This window comes from Neophocaena asiaeorientalis, unplaced genomic scaffold, assembly GCF_003031525.2.
Source record: "Neophocaena asiaeorientalis asiaeorientalis breed wild unplaced genomic scaffold, Neophocaena_asiaeorientalis_V1.1 scaffold550, whole genome shotgun sequence".
NCBI lineage: Eukaryota > Metazoa > Chordata > Mammalia > Artiodactyla > Phocoenidae > Neophocaena > Neophocaena asiaeorientalis.
Window position 1 is genome coordinate 1437296 of NW_020173396.1, and position 19427 is coordinate 1456722.

The following is a 19427-nucleotide window of genomic DNA, read 5'->3' on the forward strand; positions in this document are numbered from 1 at the left end:
GAAGTTCAGGAGACCAAGACTCAGTATGTTTCAAACTTTTTGAACTATGACCTACAAGGTTATAAAAGTGCATTGCAGGGGGCTTCCCGGGTGGCGCAGTGGTTGAGAGTCCGCCTGCCGATGCAGGGGACACGGGTTCATGCCCCGGTCCGGGAGGATCCCACATGACGCGAAAAAAAAAAAGCCAAAAAAACAAAAAAAAAAAAAAAAAAAAAAAAAAATGCATTGCAATCCAATGTGTAGGTGTACACACATATCTTAAAGAAAAGCTCCATGAAACATTGCTTATCGTTAATACTTCCTTTGATATTTTCTATTCTATTCCTTCTTCTCCTTCTCCTTCTCCTTCTTTTTTTAAATGTTGCCCAAAGCCTCTAAATTGATTTCAGCACCTTCCTTTTGGCTTAGAGATTTTTAGATTAAAGAGACCTTTGTGATTATTTTGTAGAACCACCTGAAAAGATATGACTGATAAATCCAGAAGATATATTCTTTGAGAAAGAGTAAAAAAGAGAAAAGCAGAAACTTAAAGATCACTTGGGAACCACTAACGGGCGTAAGGGAAAGGCCAAAGAAGATAGAGAGAGTAGGTCATAGGATAGAAAGAAACTAGTACCAAAGAGGACAATGTTACAAAAAGGAATGGGTGGTCAACAAAAGCTTTTTTCAGTTCATGTCTTTGCCTCTACTGCAGTATTTCTCAAAGTGTAGTTGAAGACACTAATTTAAGCAGAATTACCTTGGCCACTTGTTAAAAATTCGAATACCTGGGTGGGCCTCATCCCAGGCCTAGTGAACTGAACTTTTTGGGTGTGTGTCCTGGAATTGACAATTAAAAGTTTCCCAGGATATTTTTTCCACCATGGATTTTTATCTCAGTGCCTTTCACAAATCAGCTTTCAAAATGGTATTTTATATAGGAACATGCAATCTCACTTCAGACATTAGATGTATTCTTAAATAGTTGCTAAGTAAGTACTTGCACACTAAACCATTATTCCCCCTGAAGACTACCGTGATTAACTTCAGAATTATGTCCACCCAGAAGGAAACAAACTAGCTTCCAAAGCATTCAGCCTTCAAATAAACATTCTTCATCCTGATTTTTCTGTACAACTTATGCCAGTGGCTGGCCAAATGGGCTTACAATCCTCATTATCTTTATTCAGTTTAAAAGCATATACTATGTTTTAAAATTCACTGTACTGTTACATATTTCATTTTGAGTTTGAATTGAGTGCATTGGACTTAACTAGTTAAGTATCCCAATCAAGTGTTATTTAGCAGAACTCACAGGCGGGAAGTGCCAGAAGGAGAAAGTTTTCAGAAAAATACAAAAACTAAAGTTTATGATTTGGACTCTAACATCAAAGATATCCCTTTATGTGGTAAGTCCTGCTAACAAAAATATTTGTCAAGTTATTACCAATTGATAACCAAGAAGTATGAGATGTGACTCTAAGATAAGAATCATAACTAACAACAACTACTACTACTACAGTAGACAACATTTTTTCACTTATCTCACATCAGGCTCTGTTTTAAAAGCTTTCCATGGATTAACTCATTTCATCTTCACAACGATCGTGTGAAGTAAGTACCGTTTTAGACCTTATTTCCCAGATGATGCAGCTGAGATGCAGAGAGCTGTGTAACCCTCCTAGGGTCCCACAGCTAGAAATAGGAGCTGAGATTCAAACATAGGCATCTGGTCCAGAGTCTGTACTCAAAGGCAGTGTGCTGCAATGTGATTGCAAGAAAGTCTCAGATGTTGAAGTAGTTAGCTGCCCAGTAGAGAGAAAGACTTGCTGTTTATGGCCTGGCCTGGGATTTTTTCTTTTTCTGTTCTTTATACAAGTGATTTCAAGATAACTTGGGTCTATAGTGGATCCCTGTTCACATTATACATGATATTATGATACTGGGGTGGAGCCTAAGAGTCTTCATTTCTAACAAGTTCCCAGGTAATGGTGATACTGCTGGCTTGGGGCCACATTTTGAGTAGCGGGGGCTTAGAGTATGAGATCTGGAGTAACAGTGCTAGTGTTGGAATCCTAGCTCCATTACTTACTAGTTTTATAACCTTCTTGTGTGCCTCTACCATATCTGTAAAGTAGTGAGATCATTAAAGTGTTGTTATGAGGATTACATGAGATAATCCATGGATACTACTTAGAACATAGAACATATTCTATGATACTACTTAGAACATATTTGCTGGAACACAGAAAGCACTCAATAAATATTATCTCTTAATCTTATAGAAAACTATTAAAAGCATATATTGTATCCCATTAGAAAGCCATTTATAGAATTGACTGACATAGCAGAAACACTAAATAAAATTCTATCATTTTTTTCCAGGCAGTCACTAGAACATCACTGTACACTGAAGGACATTTAATATATAAGTTAGACCCACTATCCAACTTTATTAATTACATAAATCTGAAACTACTCTAAATGAATTTGTATAAAGCTGGCTTTGGTCTATACTATTTAAAGAGATTATTTTGTTTCTATGCCAGAAAACTTTTTTATATTGCAGGTGTATACTGAGTTCCAACTCATCTATTTGAATAGCTTTCTCTGAATTTAGAAACAGGCATTTTTGTTTTAAAATTTCATTTTTACCGAATAGAAATCAGAACTAGTATTAGTATGAACAATAATAATGATCTAAAACATTTGTTCAAAAAAGGGCACTAGCATAGTTTAGATGAATTTGGATGAGTTAGTCAAAACCTTCACAGACAACTGTATACATTTTCAAACCACTGTACAATGCAGCATAATTACCTCTTGCTATTGAGGACTGGGGCTTAGAAAGAATATTACTTGTCAGAATTGTGATGATTTAACAGTGATGTGATATGGGAGAGTTCAGTGGGAAAGAAAAGTCAGAACCAGAAATGAAAACTGTTAGAAATTTCTCAAATTCAACACTGCTTGAAAATTAAAGAGATAGAAGGCAGTGAATGGAGTACAACTAGGAAAGAAAGATTAATGTCCCCCCCAGTCATTGATAAAAACCAAGAATGGTAAAACCTGCAGGTTCAATCAAGGAGGAGATGAGAACTATGAAGTGTTTTAGGTTGGCCAGTATCTTTATGAGTCAGCAAGAAAAGTTCAGAAAATAATTTGCCTCTCTTTTCACCGTTTATTTCTCAAACACAGGTGATGAAAAAGACAATTGTGGGACAGATTCTGATACGTTTATTTTTCTAACTTAAAACTATATTCAACATATGACCTGTGCTGTGAGAGCATGAAAGATGAGAATCAAGGAAAAGGGTGGAATTTGGGTAGGGAGATTATTATTTCCCTCCTCTCTCCCTTTCTCTCTTTCCTTGCAGAATGGGGTAAGGAAGGCTCCAGGCTCCTCCTTTAATGTCCAGTGTGGTACTAGAATTTTTTTTAACATTCAGCACAACATATCAGATTTTACTCTACATTTTGCTTTCTATAACAAGTGTTACTTTAAAAAATAAGCTTTCACCCCCAAAAAAATCTGCTTAAAAGTGCTTCTATAAAGGACTGGCATATGGAAAAATTTAAGGCAGGGTTACCTATACTTAATTATACTGAATAAGGATTCTTCTATTGAAATAATTACCAGGTTTAACTTGTACTTTTAGTGAAAAAAAAATTGTTGGAATTGTGATTCTTAACATCTAGAGATGATAACCAACAAGATTGGATGGTTTGGATTAGAGGAACAAGAAAACAATTATACCAACATCATGTTTTGTTATTTGGGTTTACAATGGTCTGAATCAAATTCCTGAAAAACAGAAATTTACCAAAATGCATGAGCTAACTTTTTCCACTTATAAGGCAGGTATTAGCTGTCTCTCAATACCAGAGAAGCAAGGAATTCCACTTCAGTGTGACCTATTTATGCCTCTTAGATTCATCATATGCATTTTTTAATGACCTCAAACCAAAGGAAATGTAGAAACCTATTTGAAAAGCTGACATTAAGGTTGTGACACCAACCAAAACAACAAGAGAATCTAAAGTTAAACTGACACACAATCCCCAAATCAGTCTGTTACACTCCTAATTTAAAAAACAGTTACTATGTGAAATAGTGATGGCATGTCAGCCTCTGCTTTGAAACTCCTGAATTTTGTCATTTGGTGTTTGTGTCACAACCTTAATATTATTTAAATATACTTTTTAATATCTATTATTTAAAAAATACCTTTGAATTGAAGATACTCTAGCTTTGAAGAAGCCAACCTCAAAGCACTGCATGCCACTTTTATTAGAAGTGGTGCATAAAACATTTCCTGTTGACAAATCTAATTCATTAAAAGGTGAGATGGATGCATTTTAAAATAACTGGCTGGCATCATTATCTGCAACACCTTTTATAAATTATTCCTCTTTTCCCTCTTGACTGAACTTGTCACAGTTCCCTTTCAGCGTCTGAGTGTTATGCCTCATAGTCAATGCTTTCAACATGTTTAGACAAGTCATAAGTTAAACAAGCAGTGGTACTTTATTTTCTAGAAATGAGAAAGGGTAGCTGAAATACAGATTATTTCAGTCAATTCATTGATTTTTAACTAAAGACAAGTAAAGTCAGTTAGTGGTGGTTTCATCTTGCACAAAGGATTTAAAAATAAAGCTATACTGTTTGAGTAGAAGGGAGAATTTGAAAGAAAGGAACATAAAGAGAGATGCTGGCAGCCCTGCTGCACTATTGTACAGAAGACTTAGTTTAAAATTGAATTGTGCTTCCCCTGACATCGGAGATCAGGCACATCATAAGGCTGACAGCTGGCTGGCACACTACCTTCCTAAAGGAAAATGCTAACTGCATTTCTCTTAGAGGCCAAAGGAATAGAATTCTAGAAGCTTTCAAGCAAACTGGGGAGGCAGAGTACAAATCATTTAAAATATGACAAAAACCATTTCTTACCTAATTTTGTTTCAGAAGACTATAAGAGTGAGCTTGTCTTCTAATCCTAAGTAGGTGGTAAATTATTTCCTTATGAGTTGTCAGTAGAAGAGCTGCCCTTTCTCTAGTATCTTCAGCAGTTTTTTTCCACAAAATATACAAAGCACACCTATAAAATAATTAGATACAGCTTTATCACTGCCACATGGAGGGGGCATAGTCACACCATTAGTCATCTACATTGGCAGTGACAGTACTATCATTGTTATAATATACAGACTTCATCCAAGAGATGCTAGAAAACACATAAAGACATCCTGAAGTTGGGATACCTAAGAAAACCTTATCAACAAGATGATTCATAGATTACAGGCAAATGGATGACGGATGCACCTAGGAAAACGATATTCAAAACATCCCTTTTATTTTCATTGATTTTTCAAATGTTCCTAAAGAAACGTAGATCACAGAGAGTAAGGGATGGTTGCACCATATGAAATAAGCAATACCTTTCAATACAATTATGTTTTTCTTGTTTAATTACCAGTTGCCCCAGAACTGTTTACTAAAACCATCTTTGGGGTTTCCCTGGTGGTCTAGTGGTTAAGACTCCATGCTTTCAATGCAGGGGGCTCGAGTTCAATCCCTGGTTGGGGAACTAAGATCCTACATGCCACGTGGCACGTACAAAATATATTTTTTTTAATTTTGTTTTAATTAAAAAAAATATTTCCCCACTCTTCCAGGTTATCTTATTAAAGTAAATTCTGATTCAGTTGATCTGGGGTTGGGATCTGAGATTCTGTGTTTCTAACAACCTCCCAAGTCAAGTCACCAAAAGAGGTGGGTCTGTGGTCTAAACATTCAGTAGTAAGGTTCCACCAATCTATTTGACTTTCCCTGCACCAAAATACACTGTTGTTATTCTTAGTTTTCGCCCTTTCTCTTTCTATATAATTTTAAATCTTTTGTCAAGTATTCTCTCCTCCCTAACAAAATAGACAGTTAGGAATTTGATTGATCAAATTGGGCATCTGTAAAATCTTGAGTTTCCCAAGCCATGTGTATTGTATATCATTCCATTTATTAAGGTCTTATTGTCACAAAATAATGCTTTACTATTTTCCCCATGGGAGTTTTGCACATGTCTTGTTATGTCAGATGTACTCCCAGGAACTTCATATTTTGAATGTTAGTATAAATAATATCTCTTTGCAAGGGCTTTATCATGTTTTGTTTATATATGTATGTATTTGTATAATTTTTATATATTGATGTGTTTATCCAGGATATTTTCTAAACTCTTATTATTTTTTCTGTGGTTTTACATCATACATTCATAATGAGTTTTACTTCTTCATTCTAAAATCTATACTTATTTCTTTATCTTGCCTTACTAAAAGAAAAAGAAAAGAAGTCAAATGATAAGTATATTATTTAATAGAGAAATCTATTTTATAATCTGTGATCTGCCAAAATGATCTCTTCAATAGGCTTAGGTGAACTAGAAAACTAATATGAACAATGTTCCAGATGCTTCTCTTGATAGTTATTGATTGTTCTCATACTTCTTGACTTTCTCTGGTGTCTGATATACAAGTGCTTAAATGTTACTAACATCCATTGTCCCAAGCTGACTTCCAGGTGATACTTCATCAGAAACAGACAAAAGCCCTCATGGACAACTTGGCCAGTCTAGGAACTAAATTTGAGCAAAAAAGTAAGCAGAGGAATTATAACAAGAGGAATGGTTCAGTTCGGTCTAAGAACTAAGTGGAGATGCCCACACTAGGGAGCCATTACAGTGATACAACATATTACCTACACTACATAGCTGAAATCACAAGATTTCATGGAAAACCCATAAATAACTGAAATTGCTTTCTTGATAACATTGTCAGCCTGTAGGGTGAACTGTGCGTCTTGATAGCTTTCAGCCAATCAGTTCGACCACAGGAAAACATTAAGACTTACTGTTCCACAAACTGTCAATGTTGTTAATATTGGTTACCTGAGGAAAGGTAAATGTGCTTGATGGTGGGATGGAGAATGGGGTAAAGAAAGAGAAAGATGCAGTAACTAAAATAATAATAACGACTGCAATAATAATAATAAAAATACAACAAACTATTCTTTAAAAATGGGTTCAAAATCCACTAAAATAATAATCATGAAGAAATATAGCAATGCAGAAAATGCTGAAAACGACAGATGAAAACAGGACCCAAGCACACACATACGCATTACATTGCAACTGTTTAACAATATGTGCACAAAATTTTTGGTTAGGAAAATCAATAAGCATGTATTTTCCCCCCTTCTCCTCTAGAGATTCCCTTAAAGAGATAAAAAGAGGTGCGTGTTGGGGTGAGGGAACAGGATGTAAACTCACAAAAATGAAGAGACTGAGAGAGGCATCACTACAAATTTGTACAAGGTAAGACAGATGAAAGAGCTTTCATGGTAAAAACAGATTGGAAAAAGCAAAACTCTAGAATGTGTGCAGAGAATGCTGAAATTAAAGGAATGTCCTATATCATTGGCAGAAGTGTGGAGTAAGAAGTGAAGCTAAAGTATGCAATCAATTGACTGCCCAAGAAACACTGAATCTCCCTCCCCTACCTTTTTGTACAGCAATTTCTTTTATTTTTTCCTTCTCCGTAGTTAAATATCTGACTGTGAGTAAAAAAAAAAAAAAAAAAGTAAATGGGAAAAGTGTTGTGTTTGAAGATATGAAATAACTATCTAGAAAATTAGGGATCGAAAGAGATGGGAGGGAGGGGATTAGGAAAACATGGTGGAGTCGAAGGACTTGAGCTCACCTCCTCATATGAAAACACCAAAATCAAAACTAACTGTTGAACTACCACTGAAAAAAAGACTGGAACATACCAAAAAAGATAATCCAAAGACAAAGAAGAAGCCACAACGAGACACTAGCAGGGGCACTTTCATCATATAATCAAATCCCATACCCGCTGGGTAGGCGAGCCACAAACTGGAAAATAATTATATCACAGAGGTTCTCCCACAGGAGTGAGAGTTCTGAGCCCCACACCAGGCTCCCCAGCCAGGGGGTCTGGCATCAGGAGGAAGAGCCCCCAGAGCATTTGGTATTGAAGGACAGTGGGCCTTGAGTGCAGTAGCTCCATAGGACTGGGGTAAACAGAGACTCCTCTCATGGAGGGCACACACAAAGTTTCATGTGCTCTGGAACCCAGGGCAAAGCAGTGACTCCATAGGAGCCACGGCCAGACCTACCTGCAAGTCTTGGAGGGTCTCCTGGGGAGGTGGGGGTCATATGTGGCTCACTGTGGAGATAAGGACACTGATAGAAGAGGTCCCAGGGAATATTTAGCGTGAGCACTCCTGGACATTGCCATTTTGGCACTGAGACCTGGCCCCATCCAACAGCCTGCAGGCTCCAGGGCTGGGATGCCTCCAGCCAAACAACCAACAATGTGGGAACACAGCCCCACCCATCAGCAGACAGGGTGCCTAAAGTCATCCTGAGCCCACAGCTGCCTCTAAACACATCCCTTGACATGGCCCTGGCCTTCAGAGGTAAAGATCCAGCTCCATCCACCAGTGGGCAGGTACCAGTCCTGCTCACCAGGAAGCCTGCACAAGCACCTCGACCAACCTCACCCACCAGGGAGCAGACACCAGACACAAGAGGAACTACAATCCTGCAGCCTGTGGAACAGAGAACACAAACGCAGAAAACTAGAGGAAGGGAAGAAAAAGAACTACAAAAACAAATCCAAAACAATTAACAAAATGGCAATGAGAACACATATATCGATAATTACCTTAAATGTAAATGGATTAAATGCTCCAACCAAAAGACAAAGACTGGCTGAATGGATGCAAAAACAATATCCATTTATACGTTGTCTACAAGAAACCCACTTCAGATCTAGGAACACATACAGACTGAAAGTCAGGGGATGGAAAAAGATATTCCATGTAAATGGAAATCAAAAGAAAGCTGGAGTAGAATACTCATATCAGACAAAGTAGATTTTAAAATAAAGACTGTAAACAAAAGACAAAGAAAGACACTACATAATGATCAAGGGATCGATCAAAGAAGAAGATAAAGCAATTGTAAATATATATGCACTCAATATAGGAACACCTTAATATATAAGGCAAACGCTAATAGCCATAAAAAGAGAAATTGACAGTAACACAATAAAGGTGGGGGACTTTAGCTCCCCACTTAAATCAATGGACAGAACATCCATAAAGAAAATCAATAAGAAAACACAGGCCTTAAATGACGCATTAGACCAGATGGACTTAATTGATATTTATACAACATTCCACCCACCCAAGTACACATGGAACATTCTCCAGGATAGAGCACATGCTGGGACACAAAGCAAGCCTCGGCGAATTTGAGAAAATTGAAATCATATCAAGCAACTTTTCCGACCACAACACTATGAGATTAGAAATCAAATACAAGAAAAAACTGTAAAAAACACAAACACATGGAGATTAAACAATATGTTACTAAACAACCAATGGATCATTGAATAAATCAAAGAGGAAATGAAAAAAATACCTAGACACAAATGAAAGAGAAAACACAATGATCCATAACCTAGGGTACACAGCAAAAGCAGTTCTAAGAGGGAAGTTTATAGTGATACAATCTTACCTCAGGAAATAAGAAAAAACTCAAACAACCAAACATTACACCTAAACCAACTAAAGAAAGAAGAACAAATAAAACCCAAAGTTAGTAGAAGGAGAGAAATCATAAAGATCAGAGCAGAGATAAATGAAATAAAGATGAAGAAACAATAGAAAAGATCAATGAAACTAAAAGCTGATTCTGTGAAAAGATAAACAAAATTTATAAACCTTTAGCCAGAGAAAAAAAGGAGCAGGCCCAAATCAATAAAATTAGAAATGAAAAAGAAGTTACAACAGACACCACAGAAATACAAAGGATGATAGAGATTACTACAGGCAACTATATGCCAATAAAATGGACAACCTGGAAGAAATGGAAAAATTCTTTTTTTTTTAATTTTATTTACCTTAATTATTTATTTTTGGTTGTGCCAGGTCTTAATTGCAGCCAGTGGGCTCCTTAGTTTCAGCCAGCAGGCTCCTTAATTGTGGCATGTGCACTCTTAGTTGCAGCACGCATGTGGAATCTAGTTCCCTGACCAGGGATCGAACCCTTGTTCCCTGAATTGGGAGGTAAATTCTTAACCAGCACACCAACATGGAAGTCTCTGGATGAATTCTTAAAAGGTATAATCTTCCAAGACTCAACCTAGAAGAAAGAGAAAATATGAACAGACCAATCACAAGTACTGAAATTGAAACTGTGATTAAAAAACTTGCAACAAACAAAAGTCCAGGACCAGATCGCTACACAGACGAATTCTATCAAACATTTAGAGAAGAGTTAACACTTATCCTTCTGAAACTATTCCAAAAAATTGCAGAGGGAGTAACACTTTCAAATTCATTCTATGAGGCCACCATCATCCTGATATGAAAACCAGACTAAGATACCATAAAAAAAGAAAACTAGGGACTTCCCTGGTGGTGCACCGGTTGAGAGTCCACCTGCTGATGCAGGGGACACGGGTTCGTGCCCCAGTCCGGGAAGATCCCACGTGCCGCGGAGCAGCTGGGCCCGTGAGCCATGGCCGCTGAGCCTGCGCGTCTGGAGCCTGTGCTCTGCAATGGGAGAGGCCCACATGCCGCAAAAATAAATAAATAAAAAAAAATTAAAAAAAATAAAAGAAAGAAAACTAGAGGCCAATATCACTGATGAACATAGATGCAAAAATCCTCAACAAAATGCTAGCAAATCAAATCCAGCAATATATTAAAAAGATACATCATGACGAAGTGGGATTTATTCCAGGGATGCAAGGATTCTTCAACATAGACAAATCAATCAATGTGATACACCATATTAACAAATTGAAGAATAAAAACCACATGATCATCTTAAAAGATGCAGAAAAAGCTTTTGACAAAATTCAACACCCATTTATTATAAAACTCAACAGAAACTGGGCACACAGGGAACCTACCTCAACATAATAAAGGCCACATATGATAAACATCATACTCGACAAAGAAAACCTGAAAGCTGAAAGATCAGGAGTAAGACAAGGATGTCCACTCTCTCCACTTTTATTCAACATAGTTTTGCAAGTCCTAGCCATGCCAATCAGAGAAGAAAAAGAAATTAAAAGAATCCAAATTGGAAAAGATGAAGTAAAACCAGCACTGATTGCAGATGACATGATTCTACACACAGAAAATCCTAAAGATGCTACCAGAAAACTTCTAGGGCTCATCAGTGAATTTGGTAAAATTGCAGGATAAAAAATTAACACATAGAAATCTCTTGCATTTCTATACACTAACAACAAAAGATCAGAAAGAGAAATTAAGCAAACAATCCCAATTACTATCACAAGAAATTAAGCAAACAATCCCAATTACTATCACATCAAAAACAATAAAATACCTGGGAATAAATCTACCTAAGGAGGCAAAAAATCTATACTCTGTAAACTATAAGAGACTGATGAAAGAAGTAGGAAATGACACAAACAGATGGAAAGGTATACCATGTTCTTGGATTGGAAGAATCAATATTTTCAAAACGACTATATTACCCAAGGCAATCTACATTTTCAGTGCCATCCCTATCAAATTACCAATGGCATTTTTCACAAAACTAGAACAAAAAAAATTTTAATTTGTATGGAAACACAAAACATAACGCAATCCTGAGCAAGAAAAACGGAGCTGGAGGAATCAGGTTACCTGACTCAGACTATACTACAAAGCTACAGTAATCAAAACAGTATGGTACTGGCACAAAAACAGAAATATAGATCAACGGAACAGGATAGAAAGCCCAGAAATAAACCCACGCACCTATGGTTCATTAGTCTATGACAATGGAGGCAAGAATATACAGAGGAGAAAAGACAGTCTCTTCAGTAAGTGGTGCTGGGAAAACTGGACAACTGCATGGAAAAGAATGAAATTAGAACATTCTTTAATAACATACACAAAAATAAACTCAAAAAGGATTAAAGACCTACGTGTTAGACTGGATACTATAAAACTCTTAGAGGAAAACATAACGACAATGGAGGCAAGAATATACAGTGGAGAAAAGACAGTCTCTTCAGTAAGTGGTGCTGGGAAAACTGGACAACTGCATGGAAAAGAATGAAATTAGAACATTCTTTAATAACATACACAAAAATAAACTCAAAAAGGATTAAAGACCTACGTGTTAGACTGGATACTATAAAACTCTTAGAGGAAAACATAGGCAGACCACTCTTTGACATAAATCGTAGCAATATCTTTTTGGATCCACCTCCTAGAGTAATTAATATAAAAACAACAACAAAAGAAAACCTAAATGGGAACTAACTAAACTTAAAAGCTTTTGCTCAGCAAAGAAAACCATACACAAAATGAAAAAAAATCCCACAAAATGGGAGAAAATATTTGCAAATGAAGCAATAAACAAGGGATTAGTCTCCAAAATATACAAGCAGCTCATGCAGCTCAATATCAAAAAAAAACCCAAACAACCCAATCAAAAAACGGGCAGATCTAAATAGACATTTATCCAAAGACATACAGGTAGCCAAAAAGCACATGAAAAGTTGCTCATGGCTTCCGTGGTGGCGCAGTGGTTGAGAGTCCGCCTGCCGATGCAGGGGACATGGGTTCGTGCCCTGGTCGGAGAAGATCCCACATGCCACGGAGCAGCCGGGCCCATGAGCCATGGCCACTGAGCCTGCACGACCGGAGCCTGTGCTCTGCAACGGGAGAGGCCACAATGGTGAGACGCCCAAGTACCGCAAAAAAAAAAAAAAGTTGCTCAACATTGCTAATTATTAGCAAAATCCAAATCAAAACTACAATAAGGTATCACCTCACACAGGTCAGAAGGGCTGTCATCAAAAAGTCCACAAACAATAAATACTGGAGAGGGTGTGAAGAAAAGGGAAGCAACCTACACTGTTGGTGGGAATGTAAATTGGTACAACCACTATGTAGAACAGTATGGAGGTTCCTTAAAAAAACTTAAAATAGAACTACCATATGATTCAGCATTCCCACTCCTGGGCATATATACAAACAAAACTCTAATTCAAAAAGATACATGCACCCATGTGTTCATAGCAGCACTATTCACAATAAGCAAGACATGGAAGCCACCTAAATGCCCATTGACAGAGGAATGAATAAAGAAGATGTGGTACATATACACAATGGAATATTACTGAGCCATAAAAAAGAATGAAATAATGCCATTTGCAGCAACACGGCTGGACCTAGAGATTATTATACTAAGTGAAGTAAGTCAGACAGCGAAAGACAAATACCCTATGATATCACTTATATGTGGAATCTAAAAAAATGATATATGAACTTATTTATAAAACAGCAACACAGGGGCTGGCCTGGTGGCACAGTGGTTGACAGTCCGCCTACCATGCAGGGGACATGGGTTCGTGCCCCAGTCCAGGAGGATCCCACATGCCGCGGAGCAGCTGGGTTCGTGAGCCATGGCCACTGAGCCTGCGCGTCCGGAGCCTGTGATCCACAATGGGAAACACCACAACAGTGAGAGGCCCGCGTACCGCAAAAAAAAAAAAAAACAAAAAAACAAAACACAAAACAGTGACAGACTTCGAAAACAAATTTACAGTTACCAAAGGGGAAAGGTTGGGGGGTGATAAATTAGGAGTTTGGGTTTAACATATACACACTACTATATATAAAATAGAAAATGAGGAAAGGTAGCATGGGTTCCCCAAAGAAAAGTCTGTCTCATTCTGGCCTTTAGCTGACTTCCATCATAATCATGGTAACCCACCTATTCACTCTAAAGCAAACTGTACCAGTCAAATCAGTGCCATCCAAATATAGTTTCTAGGCAGCTTTTTGATTTTCTTCTTTCAATTATGAATGCACAGTCAAGGACAATTGGGTATTTGAAGAAAATTTTTTTTCACATTTGAAACCAATGTAAAACAATAATCAGCCCCCAAAGAAAATGGAGATAAGTCCATTAATAGAACATGTAAATTTTCCATCATCCTAAGAGAGTAAAGAAAAAAATGTACACATAATACACGAGCAGAAGCAGCACATCCAGTTATGGCTGAGTACAATCAGTAAATACTCTTCCAAAAAAGAAACTACAGAGGTAGAGAAAATTGACAAATACAACCATTTTAGTCACCTAGAAATAGACCAAAGGAAGATAACAATTTGAAAAGCATTTATATTTGAAAAACTGTTAATCTTTAGGTAGGAAAACTAGGACCCTCTGGTATTCTAGCCTAGAGCTACCCTTATCAACATCAACCACAACTCAGTGAGTACAGAGGTTCTTCCATGGTGGGGAAGGTTGTTAGAACCAGAAACATCTCTTCTGTGGTCAAAGGGGACTCACTGGTACTTGAGTGGTGGGTGATGTCCACCTCCAGCAGTGTTTCAGTGGAAGTGATGGCCTTAAAAAAGTGAGCAAGCAAGGAGAGTCAACAGCTCAATTAGGCCAAGGTTATGTTCACACTTGGGGCAAGGGTACTCTTGGCTATGGCTGAGAGTATGTACAATGGAAGCCTGAGAGGAACAAAGCTAGCCACACATTCCGGAGGCTGAACAATCACATGCACAAAGGAAATGTGAAAGAGCTCAGCAGAAAGCAAAAGCTGGGCACATTCAAAAACAATGTAAACTTTAAATACTTTCCTCTATCAATACAGAGATCCATGAGCACATGACAGATGACTTACTGACTTGAAGTGTTTGCACACATCCATTATCCAACCATCAGCTTATCATTTAAGCTTCACAGACACAGAGGCAAGTCCTAGGAAGCCAAATGTAAAACTCATAACAAGAATCTCAAAAAAAAAAAAAAAAAAAAGGTCAGTGGCCACTTATCACAAGGGAGGTAGGTGTTACTGACTTAGTTTAGGCAAATTACTAAACAAGGAAACAAGCAAATAAACAAAGAAACATGAGGGAGAAAAAAAATTCAGAATCCAGAGTTGCTACAATATATGATCTAAAATATACAGTTTTCAGCAAGAAATTATGAGACATGCAAATAAATAGGGAAAAAGCAGCCAATAGAAACTAAGTATCCCTGGATGTTGAATTTAAATGAAGACTTTAAAGCAGATATTATAAATACATTCCATGAACCAAAGGTGACCATATTTAAAGAATAAAAGGAAAGTACGGCAATGATGAAGAAAAAACGTAAGAGATTCACAATAAGGAGAAATAAATTTTTTAAAAGAACCAAATGGAAATTTTGGACTTGAAAAGTGTTATTAAATGGAAAGTCACTATAGGAATTTGACAGCAGATTCAAGATGATCTGAAGAAAGAATTAGTGAATTTAAAATAGAGGAATATAAATTATCCAATCTGAAGAACAGAGAGAAAAAATAATTTTAAAAATGAACAGGACTTCCCTCATGGTGCAGTGGTTAGGAATCCGCCAGTCAATGCAGGGGACACAGGTTCAAGCCTTCGTCTGGGAAGATCCCACATGCCGCGGAGCAACTAAGCCGGTGCACCACAACTACTGAGCCTGTGCTCTAGAGCCCATGAGCCACAACTACTGAACCTGTGTGCCACAACTACTGAAGCCCGCGTGCCTAGATCCCATGCTCTGCAACAAGAGAAGCCATCACAATGAGAAGCCCGTGCACCACGAAGAAGAGTAGCCCCTGCTCGCCACAACTAGAGAGAGCCCGTGTGCAGCAACGAAGACCTGGTGCAGCCAAAAATAAATTAAATAATTTTTAAAAAAAAGAACAAAGACTCAGACATTTTGGAAAATCACAACTATATCAAAAAGCATGTAATGAGTATCCCAGAAGGAATGGAAACAGAAAAAGGGATAGAAAAAAATAGATAAAGAAATAAGGGATAAAAACATACCAAATTTGATGAAAAACATTCATCTACTCATCAAAGAAATTCAACACACCCCACGCAGGACAAATATAAAGAGATGGATATTTCAACATAACATAATCAAACTATTGGTGAACAAAGAGAAAGAGAAAATCCTAAAAGCAGCAAGAGAAAAGTATATCATCACATATAGGTGAGCATCAATGAAACGATGGAGGCCAGAAGTCAGTGGAATGAGAAATTCAAAATGCTGAAAGAAAAAAAAAACTATCTACTAATTATCCTATATCAAGAATAACTATGCTGTAAAGCAATTATACTGCAATAAATATGTTAAAAAATTAAAAAATAAAACTGGAGATAAATAAGGTAGAGAAAAAATAAAAAGAATAACTAGCTTTAGGCTTCCCTGGTGGTACAATGGTTGGGAATCGGCTGGCCAATGCACAGGACACAGGTTTGAGCCCTGGTCTGGGAAGATACCACATGCCGAAGACCAACTAAACCTGTGTGCCACAACTACTGAGCCTGGGCTCTAGAGACAGCGAGCCACAACTGCTGAGACCGTGTGCCACAACTATGAAGCCCACGTGCCTAGAGCCTGTGCTCCGCAATAGGAGGAGCCACTGCATTGAGAAGCCCATGTACCATAACGAAGAGTAGCCCCCGCTCACCGCAACTAGAGAAAGCCTGCGTGCAGCAACGAAGATGCAATGTAGCCAAAAATAAAATTAATTAATTAATTAAAAAATAAAGAATAACTACCTTTTAAATTGAGGCAAAATAGAGCCATCACTTTTAACACTGAAGATGAAATAAAGATTGAGAATTTGTTGTTAGCAGATGGGTCTTAAAAAAATATTAAGGAAAATCCTTCAAGCGGCAAGGAATTGACACCAGATGGTAATTTAAATACAAAGTTAAGAAATAAAGAGCTCCAGAAATGGTAAATATGTGGGCTAATATAAAAGGCTCTAGAAAATATTATCTCATTTCTTTTAATTGAACTCTTTAAAAGACATAGATTGCATAAAGCAACAACTATAGTAATGCATTAATTATTTTAAAACATGTAGAGATGTAACACACATGACAATAATAGCAGAAAGGACAGGAAGGAATAAAACTATGCTGAGGGGACTTCCCTGGTGGTGCAGTGGTTAGGAATCCGCCTGCCAATGTGGGGTACATGGGTTCGAGCCCTGGTCTGGGAGGATCCCACATGCCGCGGAGCAACTAAGCCCGTGCGCCTAGAGCCCATGCTCTGCAACAAGAGAAGCCCCCCACTCACCGCAACTAGAGAAAGCCCACGGGCAGCAACGAAGACCCAATGCAGCCAAAACTAGAATTTAAAATAATAATAATAAGAAGAAATAAATAATTTTTTAAAAAACTATGCTGACAGAAAATTTCTCTATTTTATCAAAATTAAGTCAGTAGTAACCGGTTGCATTAAGCTGGCTGTGGTAAGTTAAGATGTAGACTATGTTCTCTAGTGCAAACACTAAGAAAATAACTTTTTAAAAGGTAAAGTACCACTAGAAATTAAAATATGACTATATTAAAAATATTTATCTAATACCAAAGAAGGCAACCAAAGTAGAAGAAAGAAATAAAAGAGACAAGTCATATAAAAACAATGCAATATGTAAAAATATATTAAAAAAAGGAAAATATAAACGTGATCATGCTAATAAGTACATTAAATATGAAAGGTCTAAACACCTCAATCCAAAGGCAGGAAAAGTTAGACTAGATAAAAATGCAAGATGCAACCATGTGTCATCTATACAAGACATATTTTGCATTCAAAGACAATAGATTAAAAGTTAAAAGATGGAAGAGATATGCCATACAATAGCTGAAGTTACTGTACTAATATTAGACAAAAAAGCCTTCAAGAAATAGTACTTATAGGGGTTCTGGAAGAAGAAGAGAAAAAGAAAGAGACTGAAAAAATATTTGAAGAGATTATACTTGAAAACTTCCCTAATATGGGAAAGGAAATAGTTAATCAAGTCCAGGAAGCACAGAGAGTCCCATACAGGATAAATCCAAGGAGAAACACGACAAGACACATATTAATCAAACTGTCAAAAATTAAATACAAAGAAAACATATTAAAAGCAGCAAGGGAAAAACAACAAATAACACACAAGGGAATCCCCATAAGGTTAACAGCTGATCTTTCAGCAGAAACTCTGCAAGCCAAAAGGGACTGGCAGGACATATTTAAAGTGATGAAGGAGAAAAACCTACAACCAAGATTACTCTACCCAGCAAGGATCTCATTCAGATGTGATGGAGAAATGAAACCCTTCACAGACAAGCAAAAGCTGAGAGAATTCAGCACCACCAAACCAGCTTTATAACAAATGCTAAAGTATCTTCTCTAGGCAAGAAATACAAGAGAAGGAAAGCACCTACAATAACAAACCCAAACAATTAAGAAAATGGGACTAGGAACATACATATCGATAATAACTTTAAATGTAAATGGATTAAATGCTCCCACCAAAAGACACAGACAGGGGCTTCCCTGGTGGCACAGTCGTTGGAGTCGGCCTGCCAATGCAGGGGACACAGGTTTGTGCCCCGGTCCAGGAAGATCCCACATGCTGTGGAGTGGCTAGGCCCGTGAGCCATGGCCGCTGAGCCTGCGTGTCTGGAGCCTGTGACAGACTAGCTGAATGTATACAAGAAGAAGACCAATATATATGCTGTCTACAATAGACCCACTTCAGACCTAGAAACACATACACACTGAAAGTGAGGGGATGGAAAAAGATATTCCATGCAAATGGAAACCAAAGAAAGCTGGAGTAGCAATTCTCATATCAGACAAAATAGACCTCAAAATAAAGGCTATTAGAGGAGACAAAGAAGGACACTACATAATGATCAAGGGATCAATCAAAGAAGAAGATACAACAATTGTAAATATTTATGCACCCAACATAGGAACACCTGAATACAGAAGGCAAATACTAAAAGCCATAAAAGGGGAAATAGACAGTAACACATTCATAGTAGGGGACTTTAACACCCCATTTTCACCAATAGACAGATCATCCAAAATGAAAATAAATAAGGAAACACAAACTTTAAATGATACATTAAACAAGATGGACTTCATTGATATTTATCGGACATTCCATCTAAAGACAACAGAATACACATTTTTCTCAAATGCTCATGGAACATTCTCCAGGATATATCATATCTTGGGTCACAAATCAAGCCTTGGTAAATTTGACAAAATTAAAATTGTATCAAGTATCTTTTCCGACCACAATGCTATGAGACTAGATATCAATTACAGGAAACGATCTGTAAAAAATACAAACATATGGAGGCTAAACAATATACTACTTAATAACGAAGTGATCACTGAAGAAATGAAAGAGGAAATCAAAAAATACCTAGAAACAAATGACAATGGAGACACGGCAACGCAAAACCTATGGGATGCAGCAAAAGCAGTTCTAAGAGGGAAGTTTATAGCAATATAATCCTACCTTAAGAAACAGGAAACATCCCGAATGAACAACCTAAC

General features: G+C 37.3%; 1 protein-coding gene across 1 annotated transcript in view; it reads right to left on the reverse strand.

Annotated features, from left to right (window-relative positions):
* The window catches only part of KIAA0825 (KIAA0825 ortholog), a 394719-nt gene that overhangs the window by 353289 nt on the left and 22003 nt on the right, over window positions 1-19427 (reverse strand). Inside the window, exon 2 of the mRNA XM_024746984.1 lies at window positions 4931-5078. The gene's annotated coding sequence lies outside the window, so the exon portion shown is untranslated. The remainder of the gene's footprint in view (window positions 1-4930; window positions 5079-19427) is intronic.